The sequence below is a fragment of the Ursus maritimus genome, unplaced genomic scaffold (assembly GCF_017311325.1).
Source record: "Ursus maritimus isolate PB19 unplaced genomic scaffold, ASM1731132v1 scaffold_36, whole genome shotgun sequence".
NCBI classification, from domain to species: domain Eukaryota; kingdom Metazoa; phylum Chordata; class Mammalia; order Carnivora; family Ursidae; genus Ursus; species Ursus maritimus.
In genome coordinates, this window is record NW_024426230.1 from 12,056,139 (window position 1) to 12,074,235 (window position 18,097).

At 35.8% G+C, this 18,097-nt stretch overlaps 1 protein-coding gene and 1 non-coding gene across 3 annotated transcripts in view; one reads left to right on the top strand and one right to left on the bottom strand.

Annotated features, from left to right (window-relative positions):
* The window catches only part of RALGAPA1 (Ral GTPase activating protein catalytic subunit alpha 1), a 252,075-nt gene that overhangs the window by 219,860 nt on the left and 14,118 nt on the right, over positions 1-18,097 (bottom strand). The window lies entirely within an intron of this gene.
* On the top strand, positions 14,092-14,241 carry LOC121100315. Its single transcript, XR_005832069.1, has one exon. It is a non-coding gene; the product is annotated as a U12 minor spliceosomal RNA (small nuclear RNA).

An 18,097-nucleotide genomic window follows, 5' to 3' on the forward strand; every position in this document is an offset into this window, starting at 1 on the left:
AAGGACATTTTTCAAAGAACTGGAACAAACAGTCCTTAAATTTGTATGGAAACAGAAAAGGCCCCGAATCTCCAAGGAACTGTTGAAAAGGAAAAACAAAGCTGGGGGCATCACAATGCCGGATTTCGAGCTGTACTACAAAGCTGTGATCACAAAGACAGCATGGTACTGGCACAAAAACAGACACATAGACCAATGGAACAGAATAGAGAGCCCAGAAATGGACCCTCGGCTCTTTGGGCAACTAATCTTTGATAAAGCAGGAAAAAACATCCGGTGGGAAAAAGACAGTCTCTTCAATAAATGGTGCTGGGAAAATTGGACAGCTACATGCAAAAGAATGAAACTTGACCACTATCTCACACCATACACAAAAATAAACTCCAAATGGATGAAAGACCTCGATGTGAGACAGGAATCCATCAAAATTCTAGAGGAGAACATAGGCAGCAACCTCTACGACATCGGCCAAAGCAACCTTTTTCATGACACATCCCCAAAGGCAAGAGAAACAAAAGATAAAATGAATTTATGGGACTTCATCAAGATTAAAAGTTTCTGCACAGCCAAGGAAACAGTCAGAAAAACTAAGAGGCAGCCCACGGAATGGGAGAATATATTTGCAAATGACACTACAGATAAAGGACTGGTATCCAAGATCTACAAAGAACTTCTCAAACTCAATACGCGAGAAACAAATAAACAATTCATAAAGTGAGCAGAAGATATGAACAGACACTTTTGCAATGATGACATACAAATGGCTAGCAGACACATGAAAAAATGTTCAAAATCATTAGCCATCAGGGAAATTCAAATCAAAACCACACTGAGATACCACCTTACGCCAGTTAGAATGGCAAAAATAGACAAGGCAAGAAACAACAATTGTTGGAGAGGATGTGGAGAAAGGGGATCCCTCCTACATTGTTGGTGGGAATGCAAGTTGGTACAGCCACTCTGGAAAACAGTGTGGGGGTCCCTTAAAAAGTTAAAAATTGAGCTACCCTATGACCCAGCCATTGCACTACTGGGTATTTACCCCAAAGATAAAGACGCAGTGAAGAGAAAGGCCATATGCACCCCAATGTTTATAGCAGCATTGTCCACAATAGCTAAATCGTGGAAGGAACCGAGATGCCCTTCAACAGATGACTGGATTAAGAAGTTGTGGTCCATATATACAATGGAATATTACTCAGCTATCAGAAAGAACGAGTTCTCAACATTTGCTGCAACATGGACAGCACTGGAGGAGATAATGCTAAGTGAAATAAGTCAAGCAGAGAAAGACAATTATATGATTTCTCTCATCTATGGAACATAAGAACTAGGAAGATAGGTAGGGGAAGAAAGGGACAAAGATAGGGGGGGTAATCAGAAGGGGGAATGAAGCATGAGAGACTATGGACTCTGAGAAACAAACTGAGGGCTTCAGAGGGAAGGGGGGTGGGGAATAGTATAGACTGGTGATGGGTAGTAAGGAGGGCACGTATTGCATGGTGCACTGGGTGTTATATGCAACTAATGAATCATCGAACTTTACATCAGAAACCAGGGATGTACTGTATGGTGACTAACATAATATACTAAAAAAACATAAAAAAAAAAAAAGGATGATAGAAATACTGATGAACTGTAGACTTTAATATTAATATGCTATTGAAATTTTTGAGTTACCACTAAAAGAGTAATAACAGAACGCAAAACTTTTAACCACTGGAAGAGGAAAATATAAAAAAGCTTATGCTAACAGAAATAAGTAAAGAAAAGCACCCCAATATAGATGAATGAGATGATAAATATAAATACATAGTATTTACAAAAAAAGTTAATGAATTAAATGTTTCAATTAAAAGATAGTTGTAATCACATTGCATTTTAAGACACACACAAATAATAAGGTATTTACTAAGAACAAAAATTTTTAACCCAAAATGATTAAAGGAATGAAATACAATATATCACTTAGATACTAACCAAAAATACCAATGTTGATTCCTTGATAAGAGTCAAAGTAAATATTAAAGCAAAAATTACTACAATTAAAGAGGGTCAATGTATTTTGATAAAAGGCTGTATTTACCAAGAAGCTTTAATTCCAAATTTACATGAAAAGTTTCAAAATATAAAAAACAAAGACCAACAAATTTCTAAGGAGAAACAAACCCACTAATTATTAGCATGGTAGATTTTATACATCTGTTTCCTATTTAACAAAGGCAAGACTGGTTAAGTCCACAGATGATTTGAACAACACAATTAGTATTTATCTAATAAAACTCTATTAAATAAAACTCTAAATCCAACAGAGAATAAATCTTTTCATGCAAAAGTGGGATATTTACAAAACTAAATAAGGACACAAACAGAAAAGTAACAAGAGTCACAGAGCACAAACTATGCTCTCCGACCAAAAGGAAATAAATAAAGTGTTAATAACGAAAGCTAACCCCCATATAAAAGCAGGAGTGAGATAGAAAGGAATAAAATAAAAGTCCCAGGCACTCACACAGGCCAAAAACAGAGCCTATTCCCACAAACCAGACCACGAAAACTCATATTTCATAGAGTAATTAACCCTAAACTGAACACTACTTAAAGCCACCCAATATATTGAAAAGCAAGATACATAAGGATCAAACTGCTTCCAATAAGTGAGTCCCAGAACAGGAAAAGAGCTCAGGAAAATTCATAGGTATATTAAATATCCAAGACCCAACAAGGTAAAATTCACAATGTCTTATATATAACTGATGATTACCAGGCATGCAAAGCAGAAAAAACTAATTCATAATGAAGAGAGTAATCATCAAATCAGATTTAAGCTGCATTTTAACACAAATGCTAGAATGAGTAGAAAAAGGCATTAAAATAGTTGCTCTAACTGTATTTCATATACCCAAGAAGTTGAGAATGGAAGACATAAAAAAAGAAACACCCAAATCAAACTTCTATAGATAAAAACTACAACGCATATGGTGTAAACTAGATGGAATTAAGCCATAGCAATAGAAACCACCCAAAAGAAACAGCAGAAAAATGATAATCCAAAAAATTGAAAAGCACATTAATGAACAGTTTCAAGTGGCCTAATAATATGAGTAATTGAAAACTCCAAGGAGGAGGGGCAGAAAAATATTCGGAGAATTAATGGCTGAAAATTTTCAAGCTTGATGCAAATCACAAATCCACATGAAGCTAAAAAAACTCCAAAAACAAGAAACATGAAGAAAAATTCACCAAGGTACATAATGATTAAATTGCTAAGAACAGGGGCGCCTGGGTGGCACAGTCATTAAGCGTCTGCCTTCGGCTCAGGGCGTGATCCCGGCGTTATGGGATCGAGCCCCATGTCAGGCTCCTCCGCTGCGAGCCTGCTTCTTCCTCTCCCACTCCCCCTGTGTTCCCTCTCTCGCTGGCAGTCTCAAATAAATAAATAAATAAATAAATAAATAAATCTTTTAAAAAAATTGCTAAGAACAGTGAGAAAAAAAAATCTTAAAAGCAACTACAAGAAAGAAAAAATGTTACACAGTAACTAACATAAAGATGACATCAGATTTCTCATCAGAAACAATGCAAATAAAAACAATATATATCTTTAAAGCACTGAAAACAAAACTGTCCGGCTGAATTCAAATTCAGTAAAAATCTTTCAAAAAGAAATGCAAAATAAAGATTTTTTCAGACATACAAAAGCTGAACGAATTCATCAGCAACGGACCCAAATACTACTAGAAATGATAATGTCTTTCAGGCAGAAGGAAATATTATCAGATAGAAACATGGATCCGAAAATAGTAACAACAGAGTAAGTGCCTAAGCGTTTTTTTTTATTCCAAACTTTTCCAAAGATAAAACTATTCAAAAAAATAATAATAACAATGCATTGTGGTGTTTATAACATATGTAAAAGTAAAATGCACAAAAATAAAAATATACAGGTTGGAAAGGGAAAAACAAAAAGTCCACTATTATAACATTCTTACATGAGAAGTTGTGTACTCACACTTGAAGGCAGACTTTAATATGTTAAAGATATACACTGTGAACACTAAAACAACTACTAAAACAAAACAGAACAGGTACTGGCATTGACCAAAAAAGGAGATAATATAAAATCACAAAAAATACTTGGTGGATCCAAAGAAAGACAGAAAACGAGAAACAATGATCAATAGGGTTAAATAACAAAGAAGAGATAACAGACTCTAATCTAGGTATATCGATATCAATCCACGAAATAAAAATGATTCGCCCAAAATGTCGAAGACTGTCAGAGGGATAAAAAAGCAAAATCCAACTATATACTGCCTGCAAGAAATAAAAACTGTACGCTTAAAATATATGCAGTTTACTGTCTATCAGTCATGCCTCAAGAAGCCTATTTAAAACATTAACTAATCATACAGAATCAAGACAATTTCCATTCACTTTCATTCCATTATGTTTTCCGAAGTGAAGGGAGGGAGGGGAATGGAACTCCAAAAATGAAGTAATAATCTAGGAAACGCCATGATCCACAGATTATTTTCTTAATACCTAAACCTATGACCATCTGTGTCCACAGAAGCCTGTTGCACATGAGAATGTATTCTTCACAAGAAAAAAAATTTAAGAATCTCTGAAAGCACTCAGAATACCTTTATGAAGGAATTTAAAGCAACGTAAAACCCCAAAATGACCATTTTTTAATATTTTCACAAATACAGTCCAGTGACCCAACACTAATCATAAGAAGTAAACTCAACTAGAAATACTGACTCCTAGAAAATAATCATTAAAACTGATTTTCATTTTTATATAATGAACCAATATTAAAGCAAATAAAAATGACAAGCTCATTCTTGTATTTAACAATGTAGCAAGCAGGCAAGTTAATTTCCCTATTGATAACTACCCTGAGTGGTTTAATTCATCAAAATAAATCTAGGGACTTTTCTCCTGTACAAATGCTTAAAATGTTTGTTTTTCTCTTTCAAATATATATTATTCATTATTCCTTCACTATAAAAAGAAGATACAAACAACAAACATCCAGCTGGTAACTATACTAAAAAACTACTAAACTTCAAAGCAAGCAAAATAGTTTTAAGATACGGAGCTTATCTCCTTATCGAACTGATGTTTCAAAATAACTGCAGAAAAGCTCCTGACATGTGATTATGGTTACAACTGATAGCAAGATAATAACTTCTAGAACTAAAAAGGAAAAGAGAAAACACTAAAGGAAGCATTAGTAAGTGACCATGATCTCAAAGTAATTATTTTTAAGTTTCATTCAACTCTATAAAGTAAAACACAATAAAAATTACTCTCCTGCCTTCAAAGATTCCACAGTGAGCACAGAGAAAATGAGACAGTGAAGAGAATCTAATTTACACAAAAATATAATGCCTCATTTAAGAGCAAAATCAATTTCATGTTTTATCAAACATTATACTATTAGCTAAGCATGAGAAGACAAAAGCAATTATAATCACTGATGCTTACTTAATATTTTATATTTGCATAGATAACACTTTTACAGTTACATATACATGATCTTACTCATTCTCTGCAATTATGTTTTTGAAACAAGTATATTATCTCCATTTCATAAAGAATCCAGGCCTGAGAGAAGTTAGGTAACTTGCCCAGGTCATCCTAAACTACTAAGTGGCTCCAAATCAGCTCTTCTGTGTCCTCAATCAACAACATTAGAATAGCCACACTTCAGGCAGTAGGCCACAGCATAAAATCACCTCCTGACCATTTTCAATCAAACTCATTCTGAAAGAATGGTATTTTTAAAGAATTATTTGAAAGCTACACAGAGGCTGAGGTGGATTATTTGAAGATTCAGAACAAGTAAATAGTGAAGATACCAAGAATTTAGAGGATTCAGTCCATTTGTATGCACAGCCCTAAAGTATCTCTCCTTATCTTGGCTAATTAGTATCCTCCTTCACTTTATCACAATAAAGTTTTACTCATTAAATTCATCTCCGAAAGCAAACCATGCCGACACATAGTGTAACACCATTTGTGTATTAGTGTAAATTGGTACAAACTATTTTCCTCATAACATATAGCAAAGAAAGAAAAGAATTCTGATATGGCTGTGAAGACATGGAGGAAAGAAGGTAGTCTTTAGTGAACGTCCACTGTTTTCTAAGGACTGAGCTAAACACTTTTCTTTCAGTTTTCTTAATTCTCCCACAAACTTCAAAGGATAGGTCCCTATTAGCTTCATTTTACCTCTTCACTTAGTTTATTAAAAAAATAAAACCTAAACTAAAAACATTCAAGGAAACGAAGACAAAACCAAGTTGGTCTAAGTATAAGGTAAAAATTCTATGTCTTATTCTATGCCACTTCCCAAGAGAGGTAAATGGCTGTGATATTGAAGTTTCAGGCTAAACAGGGCATTGAATGCTAAAGGGAAAGCATAAGAAAAATTATTGGGAGAATATGAGCAACAGTGACCAATTAAAACTTCGACGTGATCAGAAAGGGGGTGAGCAGGGGCGCCTGGGTGGCACAGCGGTTAAGCGTCTGCCTTCGGCTCAGGGCGTGATCCCGGCGTTATGGGATTGAGCCCCACATCAGGCTCCTCTGCTATGAGCCTGCTTCTTCCTCTCCCACTCCCCCTGCTTGTGTTCCCTCTCTCGCTGGCTGTCTCTATCTCTGTCGAATAAATAAATAAAATCTTAAAAAAAAAAAAAGGGGGTGAGCACTCCCTTTTCTTTTTTTCTCTACATTTTTCCATCTCAATTATGAACTTCTCTTCCTCTGTACCCTCCCTTTAAATGTTGGGTTCTATCAGGAATATATCCTCTTCCACCTTCATTAAATACTGTAAACTGAACTCTATCTACAAAAACCTCTCAAATCCATAGGTGCTGTTCCATGCCCTCTGAGAATCAAGCTTATACACTACCTATCCAATTACAACTTCACAGGTATCTCAACTCATCTTGCCCCCCAAGTAAATCTATCTCCCCTCTTCTTCTCTAGCTTCTGTATTCCCTTCCTAGGTTGGTAGTATCACCTATCTCTTAAGCCTCACATTTCAGACTCATTCTCCCCTCTTTTAACTCTCTTCACCCATCCCACCCCCTACCCCTCAACAAAGCATTCATTTTCTTGCCAAGTTTACCCTCCTAAATACTTCTGCAATACATTTCTTTTTCTCTATCCCCCATACCCCCGCCACATAGGTGTTTTTTTTCATTATATGTTAGTGATCATACAGTACATCATTAGTTTCTGATGTAGTGTTCCATGATTCATTGTTTGCGTATAACACCCAGTGCTCCATGCAATACATCCCTTCCTTAATAACTATCACCGGGTTAGCCCATCCCACCACCCCCCTCCCCTCTAAAACCCGCAGATTGTTTCCCAGAGTCTATAGTCTCTCGTGATTCATTTCCCCCTCTGTTTAACCCCCTTCATTTTCCCCTTCCTTCTCCTACTGATCTCCCTACTATTCCTTATGTTCCACAAATAATTGAAACCATATGATAACTGTCTTTCTCTGCTTGACTTATTTCACTTAGCATAATCTCCTCCAATCCCATCCATGTTGATGCAAATGCTGGGTGATCATTCTTTCTGATGGCTAATATTCCATTGCATATATGGACCACATCTTCTTTATCCACTTGTCTGTTGATGGGCATCTCAGCTCCTTCCACAGTTTGGCTACTGTGGACAATGCTGCTACCCCGTTTAGTTTTGTACCTCATGGGTCTCTTGCCTGAACTTGATTAGTAGTCTCCTATCTACTATCTCTCATAGCATTCTAGCATTTTATCCATCCTCCAAATATTACTACCAAATAGTTTAACTGAACTTGATTCCAACTACCTTCATCATTGATCTGCTTAAAATACTTCATTTCCCATTGCAAACAAGATAAAGCCCAGCCTCAAATTACATACAGCCCTATTTTTTTATCCCTAACTTCTTATGACCTCATCTATTACCCACTACACAGTAAACAAACCAATTATAGCACTAAATAAAGGTGAACCCATATAACTGAACAGAGAGCCACTAAAAATATTATTTTTTTTTTCATGAAATGAAAAATGTTAGCAAGAATTTATAGTTAAACAAAAAACAGTAATAGACTCTCAGATACAAAGAACAAATTAGTGGTTGCCAGAGGGGATGAAGGTTAGAGCAATGGGCAAAATTGGTGAAGGGGATAATGAGGTACACACTTCCAGCCATAAAATAAACAAGTCACCAGGATGAAAAGTACAGTATAGGGAATAAAGTCAATAATAATTTAGTACAGTGACAAATGATAATTATACTGATCATGATGAGCATTTTGTAATGCATACAGTCGTCAAAGCACTATGTTGTACACCTGAAACGAATATGATACTGTATGTGAACTATACCTCAGTAAGAAATAAAAATTTAAAAATAATGTATAAGTTAAAAAGCAGGTCAGAAGTAGGTAATATCAGTGAGTTGGTGGAATAAGGGAATCCAAAAATCTTCTCCTCCATAAAAGCAATTAAAACCAAAAACAGCCAAAAAAATTAAATTAAATTAAAAATCAACATTTTTAGAAACCTAGAAATTAACCAAAGGATTGTAACCACCAGGGACATTTGTTCAAGAAAAATTGATAAATCTTAATAAGAACAGTGAGCTTTGTATTATTTCAAACTTCCCCTATTCCCCTCCTCCTCTCCTCAGCTCCACAGTGGCCTTGAAAACCAACAGTCCACAATCACAGCTGAGAACCAACAATTTATCAGTCATCAGAGAAGTCAGAACAGGACTGGAGCATTTTCAAACACTCATTTTAAGAAAATTATCATTATTTGACTTATCTAGCTTCTCCCTGGAAAATCCCACTTGCAAAGCTGTCTTTACTTGACTTAACTCAGAGCCCACACAGGGCAACAACTTCCTCCCTGGGAACATTTGTGGAAAACAATCAGTGGCAACTGTTTAATACGACAGCTGCCTAAGGCAGTGATTACTGATGAGGCAAACAACAAGGTAACCAAAAACAAACAAACAAAACTTAAAGAGAAAAGCTGCGGAAAGAGCAATTCTCAGGAACTTTGAAAATCTCCGACACGTTAATGAGAATACAGAAGACCATTTGCATGCATAGGGCTCCAAGCACGCCCTGGACAGCCAAGAGAAAGACCTAACTTTTCACCTCTGGCTGACCTTGAGACTACATTAGAAGGATATGAAGACTAAAACAGAAATGTAAACTGTCTGGTTTAATACTTGTAGTATCCCCAATACACAGAGGGCCCCTTGGCAAAGACTAGGAAACTTCCTGATCCAGGCTTGTAAGATGTCTGTGTTCAATCATTAGCAGACCACAAACATAAACAAGCAAAAGTCAGTGGTCACGTAGAAGGAAAAAACAAACTGCATGTAGTTAGTTCAGTAAAGTCATTAAAGAAACATACAGCAGGGCATCTGGGTAGCTCAGTTGGTTGAGTGTCCAACTCTTGGTTTGGTTTCAGCTACATGCAAAAGGATGAAACTGGACCACTTTCTTAGACCATACACAAAAATAAACTCAAAATGGATTAAGGATCTAAATGTGAGACTATTTTTTATGGAAAAATCCTTGAAGAGAGCACAGGTAGTCTGACACTGGTCAAAGCAACATCTTTCTAGATGTGTCTCCTGAAGCAAGGGAAACTAATGCAAAAATAAACTACTGGACTACATTGAGATAAAAAGCTTCTGCACAGCAAAGGAAACAACAACAGAACCAAAAGACAACCTACTGAATGGGAAAGGATATCTGCAAATGACCTTTTCAATAAATGGTTAGTGTACAAAATATATAAAGAACTTATACAACTCAACACCAAAAAAACCAAATAACCCAATTGAAAAATGGACAGAAGACATGAACAGGTATTTCTCAAAAGACATACAAACGGCCCTCAGACACATGAAGAGATGCTCAACACCACTCATCATCAGGAAGATGCAAATCAAAACCAACACGGATATCACCTCACACCTACCTGAATGGCTAAAATCAAAAACTTAAGAAATAAGAAGTGTTGGCAAGGATGTGGAGAAAAAGGAACCCCTGTGCACTGTTGGTGGGAATGCAAACTGATGCAGCAACTGTGGAAGAACATATGGAGGTTCCCTAAAAAGTTAAAAAATGGAACTACCCTATAATCTGGGAATCGCACTACTGGGTATTTACTCAAAAAATACAAAATCACTAATTCAAAGGGATACATGTACCCTTACGTTTATGGCAGCATTATTTACAATAGTCAAACCATGGAAGAAGCCCAAGTGTCCATCAATAGATGAATGGATACAGAAGATGTAGTGTGTATACGTGTGTGTATGTATACTAGAGCCATAAAAAATGAAATCTTGCCATCTCCAACAACATGGATGGATCTACAGAGCATAATGCTAAGTCATATAAGCCAGTTAGAAAAAGACAAATACAACATGATTTCACTCATATGTGGAATTTAAGAAACAAAACAAATGAACAAAGGAAAAAAAGAGAAACAAACTGAAAAACATCTGAATTATCAAAATAAAAAGTCAGCAAAGCCAAAGACAGGTTAGTTGATCATCTAATCCGAGGAATAAAATGAAAAAATAATGGAAAAAAAAAAAAAACACGAACAGAGCCTCAGAGACTTGTAGCTCACCATCAAACATACCAATACATATATGATAGAAGACCCAGAGAAGAGGAAAAAAATAACTATTTCAAGAAATAATGGCTGAAAACTTCCTGAATTTGATTAAAAACATTTATGTGCACATTCAAGAAACTCAATAAATTCCAAGTAGAATAAACTCAGAGAGACCCATATCTAGACACATCATAACAAAACTGTCAAAAGACAGACAAAGACTCTTGGAAAGCACCAAAAGACAAGCAACATTTCATTTAACAAGGAGACTCAATAAGAAAAGATCTGATTTCTCATTAGAAAACGTGGTGGTCAGAAGACACTAAGATGACACTGTCAAAGAGCACGAAGAAAAAGGCTGGCAATCAAAAAATCTATATCCAGCAAAACTTAATTAAGGAGAAATTAAGACATTCCAGGTACACAAAAACTGAGAATTCATTGCTAGCAGACGTACCCTATAAAAATTACTAAAGGGAGTCCATTAGGCTGAAATGAAAGGATTCTAGACTAACTCAAATCCATGGGGAAAAAAATACCTAGACCTGTAAATGAAAACACAATATTTATGGCATTCGGCTAACGCAGTGCTAGGAGGAAAATTTACAGCTTTAAATGCCTAAATGAAAGTAAAGATCTCAAAATCAATAACCTAATGTTCCACCTTAAGAAACTAGAGCACAAAAAAATAAAAGCACACTAACTCTAAAGCATGCAGAAAAAAAAGAAACAATAAAGAGTGAGGATATTTGAAAGAGAGAAGAAAAAACAACACAAAAACATCAATGAAAACAAAATTGAGAAATCTTTAGTCAGATTGTCCAAGATAAGAAAAGATTAAAATTACTAATCTGGATTGGAAAAAAGGATATTACTACCAACCTTACAGAAATAAAAAAATATATAAGGGAATGCTATGAACAACTGTATGCTAGCAAATTACATAACCTATATGAAAAGAACAAATTCCTAGAAAGACATAAAATGCCAAAACTGACTCAGAGAGAATCTGAGTAGATCTATAAGAAGTAAAAAGACTGATTTAGTAATAAGGAAAACTGACCTGAAAGAAAAGCCCAGAACCAAATGGCTTCATAGATGAATCCTATCAACACTTCCAAAAAAGAGAGAACACTTTACAATGCACTCTATGAGGCCAATATCACCCTCATTCCAAAATCAAAGACACTACAAGAACACTACAGACCAATATTCCTTATTAATATAGACACAGAAATCCTCAAAAAAAATACTATAAAACTGAATATGGCTATATATAAAAAGTACTATACACCATGACCAAGTGTGATTTATCCCAGAATGCAATATCAGTTCAACACAGAAAAATCGATCATTGCAATACACCATAATATACAGGTCAAAACAAACGTAACTGTCTCAATAGACACTGAAAAAGTGCTTGACAAAATCCAACATCCTTTCGTGATAAAAACACTCAAAAAGTTAGGAATAGAAAGTAATTTCCTCAATCTGATAAAGGGCATCTATGAAAAATCCAAAGCTAACTTCACACTGACTAGTAAAATACTGAAAGCTTTACCTCTAAAAACAAACAAGACAAGGATGTCCCCTTTTGCTACTGCTACTCAACACTATACTGGAAGCAGTAGCTAAAGAAATTAGGTATGAAACATAAATAAAAGTCATACAAATTGTAAAAAAGAAGCATTACATCTCTATTCACAAATGACATGATTTTGTATATAAAAAATCCTAAGGTATCCACACAAAAATCTGTAAGAGCCAAAAAAAAAAGTTCATCTAGATATCAGAATACAAAATGAATATACAAAATCAACTGTATTTCTATCCACTAGCAATGAATCATCCACAAGTGAAAATAAGAAAACAATTCCATTTACAACAGCATGAAATGAATAGATATCTGGGGATGAAAAAAGAAAATTTGTATACTAAAAACTACGAAATGTCACTAAGACAGAATAAAGACTTAACAAACTGAAAGATATTCCTTGGTCACAGACAAGAAGAAGTAATATTGTTAAGATAAAAATACTCTCTCAACTATATCTAAAGAGTCAATGCAACCTCTATCAAAATCCTAAGTGGCTTACTGCAGAAATTAACAAGCAGATCCTAAAATTCACAGGAAAATACAAGGAACCCAGACTAATCAAAACAACCTTGAAAAAGAACATCAAAAGCTACAAACTTCCAGTTGCAAAATAAATAAATCCTGGGGATGTAATGTATAGCATGGTGACCATAGCTAATAATACTGTATGGTATATTTGAAAGTTGCTAAAAGAGCAGATGTTAAAAGTTCTCACCAGAAGAAAAAAAATATTTGTAATCATGCATATGCTGAGGGGTGTTAACTGGACCTATTGTGATGATCATTTCACAACACATACAAATAGTGAACCATTTTGTCGTACACTTGAAACTAATAGAACGTTATATGTCCATTACACCTCAATTAAAAAAAAGAAAGGAAAGAATAAAAAGAGCAAAGCTGGAGAACAGATGCTTTCAAATTTCTAAGCTTACTATAAAGTTACAGTAATCAAGACAGTGTGGTATTGGGATAACAGACATAAGATGAATAGAACAGAACTGAGTGTCCAGAAATAAACTCTTACATTAATGGTCAAATGATTTTCAACAAGAGTATTAAGACAACTCACTTGGGGAAGAAAATATGCTTTTCAACAAGTAGGGCTAGGACAACTGAAAATCCATGTGCAAAAGAATGAGGTGGAACCAGTATCTCATACCATATACAAAAGTTAACACAGAATGGACCAAAAGTCTACATGTAGAATTAAAATTATAAAACTCTTAGAAAGAAAACATGATCTTGAACTAGTCAACTGTTTTGTACTTATGATACCAAAAGCACAAGCAACAAAGGAAAAAATAAACTGGACTTCATCAAAGCTCACAACTTTTTTGCTTCGAAGGATACTATAGAGAAAATAAGAAGACAATCTACACAGGAGAAAATACTTGCAAATTAAACATTTCACAGGCGTCTAGTATCCAGAATATACAACTCTCAGAACTCAACTATAAAATGAAATATAATTCAATTAAAAAGGTAAAGGACTTGGGGGCACCTGGGTGGCTCAGTGGGTTAAGCGTCTGCCTTCAGCTCAGGTCATGATCTCAGGGTCCTGGGATGAAGGCCTGTGTCGAGCCCTGTGTCAGACTTCCAGATCAACAGGGGAGTCTGCTTCTCCCTCTCCCTCTGCCCTTCCTCCCACCCAGGCGCACCTGTGTGCTCTCTCTCTCTCTCACTCATTCTCTCTAATAAATAAAATCTTTAAAAAGGGGGGGGAGGATTTGAATAGACATTTCTCCAAAAAAGATACACAAATGGCCAATAAACACATGAAAAGATCCTCAATACCCATCATGGAAATGTAAATCAAAACCACAATGAATGCCTTAAACTTATGAGTTAGGAAAATAATGATTCAAGGTGATGTCCAAATCCTCATTGCTAATGTAAGACAAATTTTTGAGTGGGTCAACTTTTCCCCTAAGGTGACTTGCCTACTTTGTGAGATGCCTGGGAGTTGCCATCTGCCTGTTCCCCTTTAAAACTGAAAGAGCAGACTGGTATGAAGGTAGAAAGTGAGACTGAAGAAACACTTGTTTCCCATAAATAGTAAACTGGATTAGCCCTCAAGGGAAAAACAAAAACAAAGAAAACACAATCAGATACCACTTCTCATCCACTAGAATGGCTATACTCAGAAAGATGGATAATAACAAGCATGATAAGCATGTGGGGAAATTTCATTCTTTTTAACATTGGTGGTAGAATATAAATGATGCAGCTGCCTTGGAAACGGTTTGGCAGTTTCTCAAAAAGTTAAATATAGAATTACTGTATGACCCGGCAGCTCAACTCCTGGAACAGTATATACCCCCAAATTGAAAACACAGCCACACAAATGTTTGTACATCATTATTCCTAATAATCAAAAAGTGGAAACAACCCAATGTTCACCAACTGATGAATGGATAAACAAAATGTGGTATATCTATACAATTAAATATTATTCAGCCATAAAAAGGAATGAAGTACTACTAAATGCTAAAACCTTGAAAACATTATGTGAAGTAAAAAAAGCCAAACACAAAAGACCACATATTTTATGATTCCATTTACATGAAACATCTAGAACAGTCAAATTCATAGAGATGGAAAGTGGGTTAATGGTTATCAGGGGCAGAGAGTAAGGGGAAATGGAGAGAGAATGCTAAAGGATACAGATTTCTGTTTCTTATTTTGCTAACCTATTCCTTTTAGCTAGTCTAATATTCAACCCCCTAACATCCCAATTTGTGAGATGTGCCCAACCTTAACTGGCTAATGCATCTGAGAACTAGAACTTCTAAGTTAGTCTAGAAAAGAATTAATCTGAAAAAGAAAAGAGAAATCAGACTGGCGGGGAAAGTACTTTTTTTCTAAGTCTGGAAACTATAAACTGTTGTATCACCAACTACTGATGTTTACTGTGAACGAATGCATTACTTTCACTTGGGGTCAAACACTAGCTAGCCATATTATATGTCTTTTTTCTTTTTTTGAGTGGTCAGACAATAGAAGAATAACCAAAATACATTGCTACTACTATTCTGGATCCAGCTCTACACCTCTAAAATAGAAAATCATTTCTCAATTCATCTCCCTACACTCAAAGGCATTCTTCTGGATACTGAAAATAAATACGCACTTTTGGAAAATGTATTACAATGAATAAGGAAAAGTAAATACTACTACAAATTCCTACAATCTTTCTCTTTTATACTACTCCATATTTAACGTGATTCTTTTACTGTACCATCAACTTTACTCTTTTGTAGTTGCCTAAAAGCCAGCAAAGCACTAAATATTTATTCAAATGGTTGCTCAGACCCAACGTTTTCAAGAGTTTTAAAGAAATAAATTCACCAAAAGGATTCATATTTTCCTGAAAGACATTTTACAATAAATGGCATGTAAGCAGCAGTTTATTATAACCATCAACTTGCCTCTAGAAGGCTCTAAAGACAACTGATGCTTTTCCATCAATTGGGAATTAACCGGGAATCTTAAACCTACTGATTTAAAAGGATTCAGACAATGATGACAAATTTTTGGTGACACAAATGTACCTTTTACTAGCTATTTTACCTCAGTTTTGGGTGGGAAGGGAAAGAGTAATGTTGCTAGGTGACACAATTTAAGGATTTCCGAGTGTTTATTTGACATAAAATACCAACAATGAATTTTATTTCCTTTCATTCAATTCTTGTTTTCCCAAAATGCAACTTTTAAATAATTTTCTAATTTATCCTTTTTTAGTAGGTTAGAGACTGAGAATAAAGTACAGAACCTAAACCATCATTAAGATCATCTGGCCACTTGCAATGACATGGATAGAACGAGAAATTATAATGCTAAGTGAAGTCAGTCAGAGAAAGACAAATACCATATGATTTAACTCGTATGTGGAATTTAAGAAACAAAGGAACAAAGGAAAAAAAGAGAGAGACAAGCCAACCAAGAAATAAACTCTCAACTACAGGGAACTGATGGTTACCAGAGAAGAGGTGGGTGGGGGGATGGGTTAAACAAGTGATGGGGATCAAAGAATGCACTTCTCAGGATGAGCACCAGGTGATGTATGGAATTGGTGAATCACTATACTGTACACCTGAAACTAACATAATACTGTTATGTTAACTAACTGGAATTAAAATTAAAACTTAAAAAGATCATCTGGGGGTTCGTATTATATTTCTTAAGAATAAATTCTTACTGGGGCACCTGGGTGGCTCAGTCCATTAAGCATCTGCCTTCAGCTCAGGTCATGATCCCTGAGTCCTGGGATCAAGCCAGCATCCGGCTCCCTGCTCAGCTAGGAGCCTGCTTCTCCCTCTCCCTCTGTCTGCCACTCCCCCTGCTTGTGTTCTCTCTCCCCCCCCAGCGCCCCCCCCCGTCAAATAAATAAATAAATCCAAATAAGTAAATAAATTCTTACTGACTTTGAACAGGTCTTAATTTGATTCAATTTTATCGCTTTTAAGGTTCTAAAATTCAAATAATGTTTTAAATTCTTCCATAAATTCTGTGCTTCAAATTCATTTTCATGTAATCTTCCAATAATATTTGAACTGTTATTTTAATTCTATAAATATCTACAAAAATATTAAGTGAATAATATAGCTGATATCAGAACCCAGATAATTCTGTCTCCACTATATCCCACTTACTAGCTTTTTAATACTCAAGTTTCCTTGGAGATTAATTACTATCTCCTACACTGAGCTGTTGTTAACAATTAAATCGGGTAAAACATGTAAAATGCTTGGTCCAGGGCCTACCACACATAAGTAGACAAAACTATTAGCTATTATTACCAATATATGACAACTGCTTCTATTAGAATGTTCACTCCTTAAAAACTTCTCAGACAGTGGGGGCGCCTGGGTGGCACAGCGGTTAAGCGTCTGCCTTCGGCTCAGGGCGTGATCCCGGCGTTACGGGATCGAGCCCCACATCAGGCACCTCTGCTATGAGCCTGCTTCTTCCTCTCCCACTCCCCCTGCTTGTGTTCCCTCTCTTGCTGGCTGTCTCTATCTCTGTCGAATAAATAAATAAAATCTTTAAAAAACAAACAAACAAAAACTTCTCAGATAGTGAAAAGAGGGGAGCCCGGGTGGCTCAGTCTGTTAAGCATCTGCCTTTGGCTCAGGTCATGATCCTGGGGTCCTGGGATCAAGTCCAGCATCAGGCTCCCTGCTCTCAGGGAGCCTTGTTTCTCCCTCTCCTCCCCACTCCTGCTCTCTCGCTACACTTCTCTCTCAAATAAATAAAATATTTTTTAAAAAAGATAGTGAAGAGATAGAATCGTATCTGAAATGTATTTGGTGTTCATGTGAAAAAGCCAACCTATTTATTAATTATTAGAATCCTAATACTTCCTGAGACTCATAATACTCAACTGTAGTAATACACCTAAAATCCAAAATCAATCTTCAAATAATGAATATTTAGGTTAGTTCAAATTTTTCACTATTCTAAACACTGCAGTGATCCTACACACATGACCACTTCCTTAGAATACTAAGAAATGGAAATGCTAGCTTCAAAGTAAAGGCATGTGCATATTTTAAACAAGCTCCACACCCAATGGGGGCTTGAACTCACAACTCTGCCATTTACAATAGGCTTTCCATTAGTTTACTAAGTGGTGTATATACCTCTTAATCTTAAACTGCACCACAGAACCATCCTGCGCTGTCACCTTCAAATTAATAATGACCATTGTTCTAAGCTTTGACACCTCCCTTGGTCTTTTCATCAGCAATGGAGAGCACCGGAATCTCCTCAGCTGCCACTTCACAAAGGAGGTACCAGGTCCTCACTGAAACAGCACAAGCAGCACGAGGAG